The 14558-nt window shown below is 41.2% G+C and overlaps 2 pseudogenes across 1 annotated transcript; one reads left to right on the top strand and one right to left on the bottom strand.

Annotated features, from left to right (window-relative positions):
- The first annotated feature begins 5560 nt into the window (after positions 1-5560).
- Positions 5561-6071, top strand: LOC147422847 (uncharacterized; annotated as a pseudogene).
- Positions 6072-12738: 6667 nt separating this feature from the next.
- Positions 12739-14353, bottom strand: LOC147422846 (UDP-glucose:p-hydroxymandelonitrile O-glucosyltransferase-like; annotated as a pseudogene). Its single transcript, XR_015186812.1, has 2 exons — positions 13864-14353; positions 12739-13776 (listed from the first exon to the last, which is right to left on the bottom strand). The product of XR_015186812.1 is annotated as a UDP-glucose:p-hydroxymandelonitrile O-glucosyltransferase-like (transcript).
- Between the last annotated feature and the right edge of the window lie 205 nt (positions 14354-14558).

Below are 14558 nucleotides of genomic sequence, written 5' to 3'. Positions count from 1 at the left end.
GCAATTGTTATGCAGTACTTTAAGTGTCCCAAAGTGCTTAAACGTGCCCCAAAGTGCTTTAGAGTGGTCTCCAAGTGCACTAAAGTGCTTCACTAGTGGACACCAACTCCCACTCTTCACCAACTTTAATTGCTTAACCAACCCCACCTCACTTTGGTTGAAAAGGTGGAGAAATGACATACCTACTTTTTCTGTGAAGTCATACCTACTTTTGTGAAAATACACCCTGAGGTGGTAGTATGTAAGTGTTGCAAGTAGATTTCAGTACTTTATAGTATTTTTAAATGTCTTTTGTGTGGCAGAGGGATTTGTACATGCGGTTCTAGGAGGCTAATCCTAACATTAGGATGTCCCTTAGATGCTTTGACGGTCTGAAGTCATACTTCATACGCAAGTTGAAGGACCGCAACACCTGCTGTTGTGAATACCATGTTCAGCTTGTTTACTTGAAGGAAGGCTTAAATCAGATTCATCATGGAAGGTATGGGCTACATGGAACGTCATGCTTTTGCAGGTGTCTTGTGTGCAGTGTGAGTGGTGGAGTAGCGCAATGCACAGCATCACAAACCACTTTTTCATCCTTGATAGAACTATGGGAGTCTGTATTGTGTCCAAAGCCAACTGATAGTGCTTTTCACTGCAACAAATGTCTTTTGGGAACATGCATTGATTGCGGGATTGAAAGGCTCTTGTTGTGTCGCGTCGAAGAGAGTGATGGTATCTCTAGAATGACTGTCAAGCTTTTTGGCGAGCTTCCTACACAAGAAAAGGTTGAAGAAGGTCTAGATAAATGTCAAAAATACCTCATGGTTCAGCAACTCAGTCCGATGAGTTTCATTTTTGTGCTTCGAGGAAAACTAGGGAAGTTCATCAAACACAACTACTTGTACAGATAGCAAGCTCAACAGTTCAAGGAGTGTTTGGCCAATTTTCCTAACGATGTAGTGGTGTCTATAATGGATTTTGTAGAAAATTACTCCTTCAAGGTACAGAATGAGATCCACTCAATGCATTGGTATTGTAAGGTTTCCAGTTTCTAAAACCTTAGAAATTGTACAAAGCCGGATCAACTTAACTTGGTTGTTAAGAAAACACTGTAGAATGATCCAACTATGGCAAATATTGGTATTTTTTGGAACCGTAACCAGAGCTTTACTATGGTTAGAATTTTTCAGAACCGAATTCCGATAAAATCTGAAAAAGTTACGGGCTCTGAAAGGTTACACTATGAATTTAATTAGTTAAGTAAAATTGAATGGTTTAGTAATTATTACTGCTAAAGACTTTTTATCATAAGGTTCTAGAAATTGCAGATATTTCCAAAATTAATCATTAAAAGTCAACAAACTAGTAGGAAATTTATTTTGTGTATCTGGGGAGACTGTGTGGGGTAATGATGAACTTTCCTAGACTAGATTTAGCACTAGGGGGCGCTTGTGGAGCTATAGGCTGCCTTGGGATGCAAGTTACTACCATATTCAACCAGTGAGTGCCCAAAAACCTATAAATACGACCCCTTGCTTCACAATTGGAGGCAGACTCGGACTCTCTCATCTACAGGGACCTCTGCTCAAAAATCACTAGAGGGCAAAGCTCTAGTTGGTTTATCAACGGTAATTAGCACTAACCCTATTTAATTAGTAGAATTATGTTAATCTATTTATATTTTCTTGATTAATTGAAGATTAAACCTATTTATACTCTAAAATTCTCTCATTCTCTACTGATTATTGAGATTAAGCTTGGGGATATTAATCTAATTAATTATTATATTATATTATGGTTGAAATTACTCATTTTAATCATAAATTAATGATAACTATACTAATTAAACTTAGATTGAGATGAGATAATTATCAGAGCTGTGTTGGATTGTCATTATACTTGAAAAATTATCTTTTAATTTTTTGAGTAATTCTTGTAATTATTTAAGGAGAATTACACTGTTTTCAAGAAAAAAGTAAAGAGAAAAATGATCAAACTAATCCAAAAAGCTTTGAGATAATTATCAGAGGTGAAACACATCTTATAAAACCCATGATAATTATCTTAACTTCAGATAATTAGTTTAACTAATTATCTCAACAGAAAAACGCTATTTTTAAGGGAAAATAAAAGGGGGAAAATAGCAAAATAATCCAAAAAGCTTTTAGATAATTATCAAAGGTAAAAATAATTTGAATAAACCCGTGATAATTATATTAACTACATATAATTAGTTTAACTAATTATCTTAGTAGAAAAACACTATTTCTAAGAAAAAATAAAAGGGGGAGAATAACAAATTAATCCAAAAAGCTTTGAGATAATTATCAGAGGTAAAATACGTCTTAAAAAACCCATGATAATTATCTTAACCTCAGATAATTAGTTTACTTAATTATCTCAGTAGAAAAGCACCGTTTTTAAGAAAAATTAAAGGAGAAAATTAGCAAATCATGATATATGATCACATGCTATTTATTAGTGTTAGAATACATGATAAAAGGCCGTGATAATTATGTCAAGGCTAGAAAATTAGTGTAAATATTTATTTGAGTCAAATTATACTAATTTTAGATAAAAAGTAAAGGGAGAAATTAGTAAATCCTGTTAGATGATTACATGCTATTTATCAGAGTTAGACTACATGACAAGAGGCTGTGAAAATTATGTCAAGGTTATAAAATTAGTATAGATATTTATCTAAGTCAAATTATACTAATTTTAGCTAAAAAGTAAAGGGGAAAATTAGTAAATCATGTTAGATGATTACATGCTATTTTTGAGAGCTATAATACATCATAAAGGAGTTGTAATAATTATGTTAAGGTTAGAGACTTAGTAGAGATATTTAGTTTAATCAAATTATACTAATTCTAGCTGCAAACTAAAGGGGGAAATTAGTAAATCATGTTATATGATTACATGCTATTTATCAAAGTTAGATTACATAATAAAGACGTTGTGATAATTATTTCAAGGTTAGAAAATTAGTATAGATATTTATCTAAGTCAAATTATACTAATTTTAGCTGTAAATTAAAGATGGAAATTTGATAATTGAGTTGGAAAATGAAAAGATAAATACCAAAGGTCACAAACATCCTTATCTACTTGTGATAATTATACCATAGTTAATTAGTGAGTTTTGAAAATTATAATTGACCAAAAGTTCTACTTTTAGCAAAAGATTAATTAAAATAAATAGACTTTGCGGTTAGAAGTTTTTAGGAAAATTTATAGTAAGTGTAAACCTATGATATAAAGTTGAGAAAATGAAATCTTTAAGAGAAAATAAATAGAATAAATATTAAGCTCAAAATAAGCAGATTTCAAACTTAAAATTTGATGGGGAAATTAGGAAAAAGATATAGAAGATTATAAGAAAATTAGATGAGCTTAGAAAACCCTTAGGGAAGCTGTGGAAAAAGCTATCATACCTATATAGGAAAATAAGAAATTATTAGGTCAAGAATTTACCAATTAAGACTACAAATTTAACGATGGGTTACGATTGAATACAAAGGTTAAGTTTAGATTTCAAATAATTTACATAATGGTTAGACGTCCTTTTTATAAGGATAAGAAGTTATGGCACCTAAAAGGACCCGAGCCAATCGTACATCTGATGATGAGGGCAGAGCTCTAAAAAGAATTAAAGCGTCGCACGACGATGAAGCTGGGCCTAGTAGTAAGCCTACAGAGGAGAGTCTTCATGCGCCAGCGTAGCAACATCAGATGGCCGATCAGTCCCAGATGGGTTTCCCATTATTCAATTAAGTCTTTAAATAGTTTAAGTTCTTTTATAAGTTATCATTGCATACATAAGGAGTGAGAGAATCAGGAAAGAATGATTGACCAAAAATGAAAGGTAAATTCCAACATGCATTTGTTTATAATGTAGGAAAGAATTGTTTGGGTTAAAACTGGTTGAATTAGGAAAGATATGATTGATCATCCTTAAGACAGCTTTGTCTCAAGACACCTCCGACTCCTTGGTATAAATTGATGATAATGATGGCTTTCCAGCCACAGATAAGTCGGTTGCCCCCACGAACGATGAGTTTCTACTCCGTGTAATGTCTTGATGTTTCTACATAAGTTAGGATACCGTTTTTATCCTAGGAGAGCCGCCCGGTTGTATGGGCAACTGGTTTGGTGTATGGACACCCGGAACCTTGGGTGGGGGTTTATCCACTCCGGATTATGAATAAGGAATGGGTGCTATTTTTTTACCCTTAGCTGGTCTTGAGACAAGAAGAGTACTGGTCATGGTTATTATGGGACAATGTTTTGATTGATAGTACCCTGTCTTAAGTTTAAAGATGTCTGTTTTCTAAAAGAATGCTTTCAATGTTGTCTTTAATAATTGATTGAAGGAATTACTATGACGGAAAGTTAAAACAAACTATTATTTTAAGTGTTAAAACAATGTGATAGTAATTAGAAAACAAAAGAATCATGTGTGAGTGCGGGGTGGTAAGTGGGGATTGACTCAGGTTGTCAATCATGGACGGGTGGACATGATTAGTCAGGTAACTATCCATCCCTGCGCACTAAAAACGTTTGGAAAACACCTTCACTTGGAAGAGGAGTCTACCAATGGCTGTGCCCTCACATATGTTAGGGGGATAAAAGTGTTGGTTGAGGATACCTTAGCCCAACTTGTGGAAGTTATAGGGCCGAAATGTTTTTTGGACTTTTAATACGTTGTCCTGTTTCCGCTGCGAGATAGGACTAGGTCTGCTTCTAAGGCTATAGACCCAAGACATTGTCAATGGTAAAGGTCTATTCCTTGGATTTTTCTTGTTTAGAGAGTCCGATTTTTATCAGACCTGGAGACCTGTCAAGGACCCCATCCCGATCTTGGTACTGGCGGGTTGGGAATCTCACAGGTATTCATCTCAGGTCATAGTCTTTCTTCACATTTCATACTTACGTGATACGCTTAGTGCTATACAAAAGACGACTCACTCTTACAACTCTGACGACAAGACACATGACACTTTGTTTTTGTAGCACTGTTTTCTTTTGCACAATGAATGGCTGAAAAGACACGACTATAGTATGAAGCGACATTGGGTGTGGTCGGATGGTGCTGCGTCACAATTCAAAGCAAGGCGGCCATTCTATTTTGTTGCACAATTCTTCAATATGACAGTTGTCAAAATGACACACAATTTCTTTGCTTCAGGCCATGGAAAGGGTGCACATGATGGGGCTGGTGCAGTGGTCAAAAGATCCCTCACACAAGAGTAGTTGACATTTGACGAGTGGAAGCTGCATAACGCTTCAAGCGTTATGCAACAACGCTTCAAGCGTTATGCAACAACGCTTCAAGCGTTGTTGCATTCCTCAATGCAACTCTCATAAATCAATGCCCACAAACAGGCAAGAAAGTCGATCGTGCTTTCTGGGAGGTCAAGCTCGGTGATGTTGATAGAGTTATAGAGTGGGATTGCAAGCACATGATAGGGTCTCGATCCTGGCATTGTATCAATGGCTACAAGGAGAAGGATATGCATGGACTAAGGCACATACTGCTCTCTTTCGTTTGTGATGTGTGCATCAAAGGTCAATGGAGGAGGTGTGCCAACAAAGATCATGTGCAGGGGTGGGTATACTTGCAAATACAACCCACAGTTATGGATGAAAGCGATGGAGAAGCGTCGAGCGAGGATAAGGATGAATACGCCCCCATGTATGTTGGCCACCAAGATGCCTTGAGCGATGCCTTGATGGTTGACTAGAACTTTGCAGTGACTGTAGAGGAGGCAGGTGCAGACTTCTACGTCCTGAAATGCACCAACACAAAGCGCCTAGCCAAAACAGAGGAAAAGGATCAATGGCACAACATCATTAAGAAAAATTCGTATGTGGTTGAGGGCCTATTCTATGACAAGGTAAATGGCCGAGATGATACTTATGTCCTTTTGGACAACAAGCCCACTGCTCTACTCTACTCCCATTTGGTGCGATGCATCAGGTTTTCCATGTCCCCAAGGGAAGATGAGCATAATGTATATGATATGTCAAATGACATATTCGAGCAAATCTATAACATCATGCCCCCAAAGGAGAACTTGTAAGATTTATTTCTGTAATTTTGACTTTGGCCAACACTTTTAACAATAGCTAGCACTTTTTGTTTTAAAAAAAAAAAAAAAGGAGGTAGTGAACTATATTGAAGAGAGTAAGGAAGGATTACATCAAAGCTAAAAATTACAGCTAATCACCCCTGCTGAAAAGCTAGCACTTTTCACAATAGAGTGATAAAAGACGTCTTTTAAAACACTTGAAAGCACTTCTGAGCACTTGGCCAGCTGACCAACACTTTACCAGCCCCCTTGAACCACTTTACCAGCCCCCACAACGCTTAAAAGCTCTTCTGAGCACTTTACCAGCCCCCTGTACCACTTGACTAGCTTTTTGGACCAATTAGGACCACCTGACTAGCACTTTTAAGCACTTTATATTACTTGACAAGCACTATGAACCACTTGACCACACCCTAAACCACTTGGCCATCACTTTATACCACTTGACAAGCACTCTGAACCACTTGACCAGCACTTTGAACCACTTGAACAACCCCTTGAACCACTTGGATAGCACTTTGTTCCACTTAACCACCATTTAACAGCCCCTTGAAAAACTTGACCAGCTCTTTGGACCACTTAGGACCTCCTGAACAAAACTGTTAAGCACTTTATACCACTTGACAAGCACTCTGAACCACCTGACCAACCCCCTGAACCACTTGTACAACACTTTGTACTACTTGACCACCACTTAACAACCACTTGAACCACTTGACCAGCTCTTTGGACCACTTTGGACCACCTGACCAGCACTTTATACTACTTGACAAGCACTATGAACCACTTGACCAGTTCTTTGGACCACTTAGGACCACCTGACTAGCACTTTGGACCACCTGACCAACACTTTGAAGAACTTTATACTACTTGTTGACAATCACTATTGACCACTTGACCACCACCCACTTTGAACCACTTGATCACTTAACCAACACTTAACACCCAATCTAGTTGACAACAGCAGTAACAATCGACTTGCAAAATTCTTCATAGTATATTCAGGTTTAGATACAAGAACATTTTTCTTTACAGGGAGTTAGCTTTTTCAAGGAGTAAAGTGTTAGTTAGTAGACTACTTTGGCCATTCTTGCCGGCGTGGCCGCTTATAATTGGTTGCTGGACCTGGCATTTTCGGTGCAAGAATTTTCTATTGTGCCCGTACTTTCCATGTGCCAGGTTCCAATCCAATTGTGCACGTTCAATTGTCTTGGCATCAAATGGACATTCCCTAACAGTCTTGGCTTTGTCAGGAGTCTCATCCAACTATATTATAAATGAGGCAACATCTTCTTTGAGGAAATTTTCCCATTGCCTCTCATTTTGCTTTTCTATCCCAGGCAGAATGACAAATTTACTGGGATCATTGAAGTACATCTTATAAAGGGAATCACTCAGCAATAAAGTGTTAGAATTATTAAACTTATGAAAGAGGTGCCAAAAGGTTTCTAGTTTTTGGGAAAACATTTTCTTTGGGGGGTTTCCATATTCCCAATTGCTAACATGGCAGCGGTTATGTGCCAGCCACCCACTGAGACAACTCTTGGCTTGAGATAGGCACTTGTTCATACCCTTCTCAAGATTGTGGCAGGCATGTGACGAACACAAAAAGTCTCTGCTATCTGAGTGAGTCTAAGCAAGAATAATTTTGCATTGTTCCGTACATAGTAGGTGACAGTATCATCCCCCTTTACTTTGTCAAAGTACAACGTGTTTAAATCTGGGGGTTCCAATCCTTTGCGCTTATCGTGCACACAAGCAAGCACATTGTTGAAGTCTGCAATTACTGCCAAATCTCTATGGACTGGGAAGCGAGACATTGGTTCGTAGCAAGGAAGTTGGCGATCAATGTGCTCTACCTCATCAGTGGGTGGTGGGGGTTTTGAGCCAACCACATGAATTTTAACTACAGAGCACAAATGGAGAGAAACTAAGAGAGAAAACTTAAATTTATATTTCCGAGAAAGAATATACAAAGCTGCAATCTAAAAGGATAGCATGAAAAAAAAAGATACAAAGCTTCAAGAAGCTAAAGCTTCTTACATGCTCTGGTTAAGGGGGGAGTATGCCAGTACTCTTTTTGGGGTCCTGGGACAGCTCGTCCCCCATCTGCTTCTTTCTCTTCTTTCGCATCTCCACTCCTACAAATTGCAAGGTTGATTTTTCAAGATCCTCTACCTCAGCTACACTGTCCTCCTTACAGTAATCAGTACCTGGGCAGCATATTGTGACCACAATGAACATGGTGACCATGATTTAGACATGGGAGGAGACAAATATACAAAACTGACATTACCTTGGTTGCTTGCGGGACGGAGTTGTGTCCTTTAGAATGTCTCGGTCACCACCCTCAAGAGTTTTCCCACCTTCAAGGTTCTTGTACTTCAGTAGCATGGCGTCAAGGTCAAAGACCTCGTCCACATCGTGCATGGACGATGTGGAAGCTTCTTTCTCAACCACTGGCTCAGCTGAACCAACATACACAATTAGTCTCCACAACAGATTAACATAAGTTCTGTTGTATAAAATGACCAACCTACCTTCAAGATCCTCATAAGAATTCCCAAGTGCCCAACATCTTACTATATGGGGTATCTCCCATTTACAATCTGGTACAACACACTTGGGATCAGTCGCACTGACCATTGAAAAGCAGAACGGATGGTATCTATGGGCACACGGTAGCTGGATCCCTTCATGAAGGAGGCTCGCCTTCGGAACTTACCAAGCTCCTTGTCCATTTCCTAAGCTATTTTCTGTACAAAATTAAAAACAAAGGAAGATTATTGCACAACCAACCATAATGGGGGACATGCAAGCCCTAACAGCAGGCACTTCCTAGAACATTCAAGTGCTTGTAAACACTTGCAAGTGCCTGCAAGTGCTCTATCTGTCCACTTGCAACACTTTGAAAGGCACTTGATAGCACTTGTAAGCTCTTTTTAGCACTTTGAAGAACTTTCACCCACCTACAAATGCTTGTAGGGTCTTTTAAAAGTGGTTTAAAGTGCGTAAAAGTGCTATGAAGTGATTGTAGAATAAACTTTTAAGCACTTTGAAAGCATTTTGATGCAAATTTAAGCACTTTGAAGCACCTTCAAGCACTTGCAGGACTTTGCAAGTGGTTGAAATTAAACTTTTTCAAAGTGCTTTGATATCCCTTCAAGTGGTTCAAAGTACTTGCAAGTGCATAAAAGTTAGGCACTTTTTAGCACTTGCTGGCATTTGTTGGTGTTTAAAAGTGCTTGGAAGTGCTTGCAGGTGCTCAATGTGTCCACTTGCAGCACTTTGAAAGGCACTTGCTAGTACTTGGAAGCTCTTTTTAGCACTTTGAAGTAGTTTCAACTACCTGCAAACTCCTGCAAGTGCTTGCAGGGTCTTAAAATTGCTTCAAAGTGCTTTAAAGTGGTTAAAAGTGCTTTGAAGTGATTGCAAAAAGCACTTTTAATGACTTTGAAAGCATTTTGAAGCAATTTTAACCACTTTGAATCTTCTTCAAGCACTTGCTAGAGTTTCCGAGTGGTTGAAAGTGCTTTAATGTGCCAAATGGTTGTTCAAAGTGCTTGCAAGTGCATAAAAGTTAGGCACTTCTTAGCACTTGTAGACATTTTTAGGTGTTTAAAAGTGCTTGGAAGTGCTTGCAGGATGTTAAGGTGTTTGCAAGTGCTAAATAGTCAAGCATTTTTTAGCACTTGCAAGAACTTTTAACCACTTTTATGCACCTGTAAGCACTTCAGGCATTTCCACATGTCTGTATTTTCTTAAAAGAGCCTGTAGTAGGTGGTTGAAAGTGCTTGCAAGTGCTTAAAAGGTGAGCACTCAACACTTTTAGCACTTTATACACTTTAAAGACAGAGAAGACTGGAGTATCTGCATTCGATCCAAAGGACTTGGAGAGTACCCTTGTAAGGACTCCAATTTCAGCCTCCTTTTTGGCAATCGCAGCCGTGTTTTCTGTTGGAGAGGCTTTCAGTTTCTCCACCTCCTCTCTGAGGCTCTCCACCTTTGTAGTAATGGGCGCACAAGATGAGGAGGTACCTTCGTTTGCAACCATAAGTCCGGCTTTGTAGCCAGGACTGTCTTTGCAGACTTCACCTTCTCTTCTGCCTTCATTGCTTGCTGCTCAAGGTCATTGGCAAGCTTATCCACCCATGCTAAGTAGAGGGGCTGAGAGGCTGTCCACATGTGTTGTAGAGGGTGGTTGAACGCTGCAGGACCGTCTACAACATTCTCCATCATTCCTTCAAATGTGGGGGCTTTCTCCATGTCGTAATCGGACATGAACTTCTGTATTTTTCGATTGAGCCCCCCTTTCTGGCTCTTGACATTCTCTTATACTTGATCCCCAACCAAAGCCCATGCAATCTTATGGCTGTCGGGGTCTGCTTTGGAAACATCGCAGTATTCATATGCAAATCCCCTTGCAAACCTCCTCATGAGCTCGCCGTTGGAGGGGGTAGCATGGTAGATCTTCTGATACAGAAGTGTGCATGCATCATGAAGGTGGTCATGCACTTGGTGGAGGAAGATCTTAGTATTATTCTTCTCTGGCACCTTGAACACTGTTGACCACTGTTCAGGCAGGTCCTTGTCTTTTAAATCCTTGGGCAGCTTGCCCTCCATGCTCAGTCCATATTCCTCGTGAAACTGCAATGTAGAATAGCAAAACCTGGAGAGTACCAGATACTCCACTGATGCTGCAAGCAAAGCCATGGAGAAAAATGATTTACAACCAATGCTGAAAAATAGGATTTTTGGCCATGCATTGCCATGAGGTGCATAGACACGACCAAAACACGATGTGGAACTCACCTTTCCGAGCATATTTTTCAACCGACAACATGCATTTGGAGAGGGAAGTTTCGGTTGTCGTGTTTGTTGTTGGGGTTTGCAGCGTCATGTTGGTTGCAGGGGACTGTTGTTTCGTGGTTGTTGAAGGCGTCTGTTGTGTCGCATGTGTTGGGAGTGTCTGCTATGTGGTGGCTGTTGTGGCGGTTTGTTGTGCTGTGGTGTTTGTTGCAGGGGGCGCCTGCTATACCAACTTCGTGCTCCGAGTCAGGTTTTTGCGCTTCTTGGAGGGAGTGTTCTTCTTGGGAGTCATCTCTGCAGAGGGTTCTACTGCATGCTTTATGCTTCCATGTCGGGGGCAATGGGGACAGAGCTCCACCAGGGCTATGGCAGAGTGCGACGGGTGCAATGGGGGGCAGAACGCGATGGCTACTCATGCAATGGGGAGAACATGAGCAATGGGGGGAGCACGAGCTATGGGAGCAGAGCGAGCACACAGGTACAGACGGGATTCTGAGTGACAAGCTAGTTGCGTGAGAGGAAAGGAGAAAGAGGACAAAGGCCATGATGATTGTAAGTTCAAAAAAAGGGGACCCACTCCACCCCATAATGGCTTGCATGGTACATGAATTATATTGCCTGCAAATTTAGAATTTCCTTCAACCTCTTTTTACAAATTTGAAAAACGTTGAATTTCCATCCAGCTAGGTGCTATTGGTGGTACCACCAAAAGGTGCAAAAAGTGGTACCGCCTAAACATGCTATCACCCTCCACCAACCTCTGCTCTCGGCCTCTCTTGAAGTTTTCTTCACAACTACATGAGAGAGAGAGAGAGAGAGGGCCCAAGATGCTCTCAACATTGGGAGGGTTTGTGCGTAGAATGCACTCAAATATGTGCTTGATTACGTCTCTCTCTCTCTCTCTCTCTCTCTCACACACACACACACACACACACACAATACACATGCATGAGAAGAGAAATTATAACGTCGTGTAAACCATCCTTAGAGATCTTAAAGATTTGTCAAATAGTCTTGAGCTCAAGCCCAAGATCTCAAATACTTGGGTGATAGATCGGGTATTCGAAGGTTCTCTTCTTATTGGCCTATAGACCACACGTGAGATTGAGAGAAAAAAATCAAGAAAACTTGGATACCCACTCAACCGCACTTGGGTAGTGCTAGAAAGATTATACCGATTTTCTCTTCTTATGATCCACATACCAACACTCCCAAAAAGTGAATTTTTAATGTAGTAGTAACAATATGTGAGATGTCAAAGATTTATTAGGTGGGCCTTCAACTCAAAACCTAATTCTCTAGAGGATACTATTATACACAGAGACGTGTGTGTGCATGGGAGGATTTGGTAAAATGTCAAAGAGGACATACTCGAGATGAGACATACTAATTTAACCTCAAAAGTCTATCCCATGAGTCTTGGATTCAAGATGTGCTACTCTAGAGGAGATTGAGATAATGCTATGGTCATGCAAGGCTTAGTTATCGGTTATTTGAACAAATAATTAAGCCTCATTCTTGGTCACACGCAAAAAGGAGCATTAAATGAATAACTATGTCCACCCTTTGTAACTATGCCGATTTTGGCATAGTTGTGAGGTTCAAGGTTTAGTTGGGAGGATGAATGAATATAACTAAGCTTCACGTGACCATGCAAGAGGCTTAGTTATTCATTTAATGCTCTTTGTGGGCATAGTTGGCTTAGGTATATATGATTGATAACTAAGCCTCGCGTGACCATGCTCTAATCAATGTCATCTTTTTCACACGCACACACACATGAGAACTTAGAAGAGAAATTATAACATCTTAGAAACGTATCTTAAAGATTTGTCAGATGACTTTTAAGCTCCAAGCCAAGATGCATCAAACTTTGGATGATCAATAGGTTATTCGATGTTCTTCTATCTCTTGCCGGAGGAGGAGTGTTCCAAACCGGCATCCAAGAAAATCTGATGAGGAGACCACTTCTTCTTATTCATGAGCTGGTGAGAGCAGGACATCCACAAGCTGCTCAAGGTACTGCCGTGAAATGCCACTTGGTCCTACTGCTTCCTTCAGGGCAGCTCTGAGTGGTGCAATTCGTAGTCTGATGGCAGCTCCGCCATCCCGCAACACCTCTTTGATTGCTGTTTCAATGCAATTTCTCAGAGGAGAATGTGGTCGTGATTCATCGATTATTGGCAATGCCACCCTCCACCCCTCTGTCATCACTCGGAACACCGTGTTCTATTCGGAAATCTTGTAGAAATCCCCTATCATGGGTACCCCTGCCCAAATGGCCTCTAGCAGGGAGGTAAGGCCACTGTGAAAGATGAAACACCCAACAGATGGATGCGAGAGTACAGCCACCTGTGGTGCCCATACCACAATCAGGCCCTTGGTGTTGATGCGCTCTACGAAGCCAGGCGGCAGCACCGACATGACATCGGATACACCTTCGATGCGGCGGATGACCCACAAGAATGGCTGCCCGCATGCCTCCAAGCCCAATGCCAGTTCTAGGACTTTCTCCCTTGTTAGAGAGACAATACTCCCAAATGATACATACACAACAGAGCCAAGGGGCTGCCTATCAAGCCAGCTCAAGCACTTGTCATCTTCACGGTAGAGTACGGTGGTGATGTTGCACGGATCCATGTGTAGCATGGGGGCCACTGGGTAGATCTGTAGCCCGAGCGCGACGAGTGCATCTAGAGCCTCCGCTTCCACTTCCAGTGCATAGGAGGTATTACACAGCACCATACCAGCGCAGGCTTTGCTGTGCTGGAGGAAACTAAGTCCCTCCAGCTCCGCAGGAGTACGTCGGAGGAAGTCCAGGGGATGTCAGCGACGCGGAAGCCCTTCATCAAACCTTGGATGAAGTCAATGACCTCATCTTGCATGCCTGCAAGAGACGTTCAAAGAATGTAGAGCAGTACAGCTTATCCATGCACACAATTTACATGTACACATAATGCATGTTAGCACTTACCTGGCTGCAAAGGCAAAAGACCCGTTCGCAGAATCTCTGGCAAGTGGGAAGCAACAAGCAGGCAGGTGGCTGAGATGGGGCCAAACAGGAACAGGGTGGCACGAACGCGATTTGCGAGTTCGTGAGACCAGGCAAAATACATAAGGTCGGCAATGAGGAACGACGGGGGCGGGTGCAGGCGCTGCAAAAGGCGTAGGAGGCCGTCTTGCAGCTTCTTGTGAAGCAGTATGAGGTCGTTGCTGGAATGCTGCGGCGACTCCTCGACGGACTCCACCTGGAATTTTGGCCCAGGAGTGCAGGAGAGGGTATTGTTGCTGTTGTTGTTGGAAATGTAGGATGCATAGGCTGTGGCCGGAAGGGCGCAGGTGACTTGCATCCCCCTGCTCACTAAGAGTCGAGCCAATACGAGCATGGGAGTGATATGGCTTTGATCGTTGTGGGTGAAGAGAACGACGTGCCGGCCCTGTGAAGATTGCAGAAGCTGCTCCATTTCTCAACAGGAATATAAGCGCCGCTCGCGTGAGAAAGAAGAAGAATGAAGACCCCGGCCCCCCTCAGGTCTAAATAACACATACTAAATAACACATAGGATTAAAGGGGGGTAAGGGGATCGAGGGCACAGAAGTGCGCGCACGAAAATCGGAGAGGTTGCAGTCGTAGATGGGAACTTAAAAACTAAACCCGGCCACAGACTA

The sequence above is a fragment of the Adiantum capillus-veneris genome, chromosome 27 (assembly GCF_014529385.1).
Source record: "Adiantum capillus-veneris isolate H3 chromosome 27, ASM1452938v2, whole genome shotgun sequence".
Lineage (NCBI taxonomy): Eukaryota > Viridiplantae > Streptophyta > Polypodiopsida > Polypodiales > Pteridaceae > Adiantum > Adiantum capillus-veneris.
The sequence above is the reverse complement of the archived record's forward strand: the minus strand, read 5'-3'. Positions and strand labels throughout refer to the sequence as shown.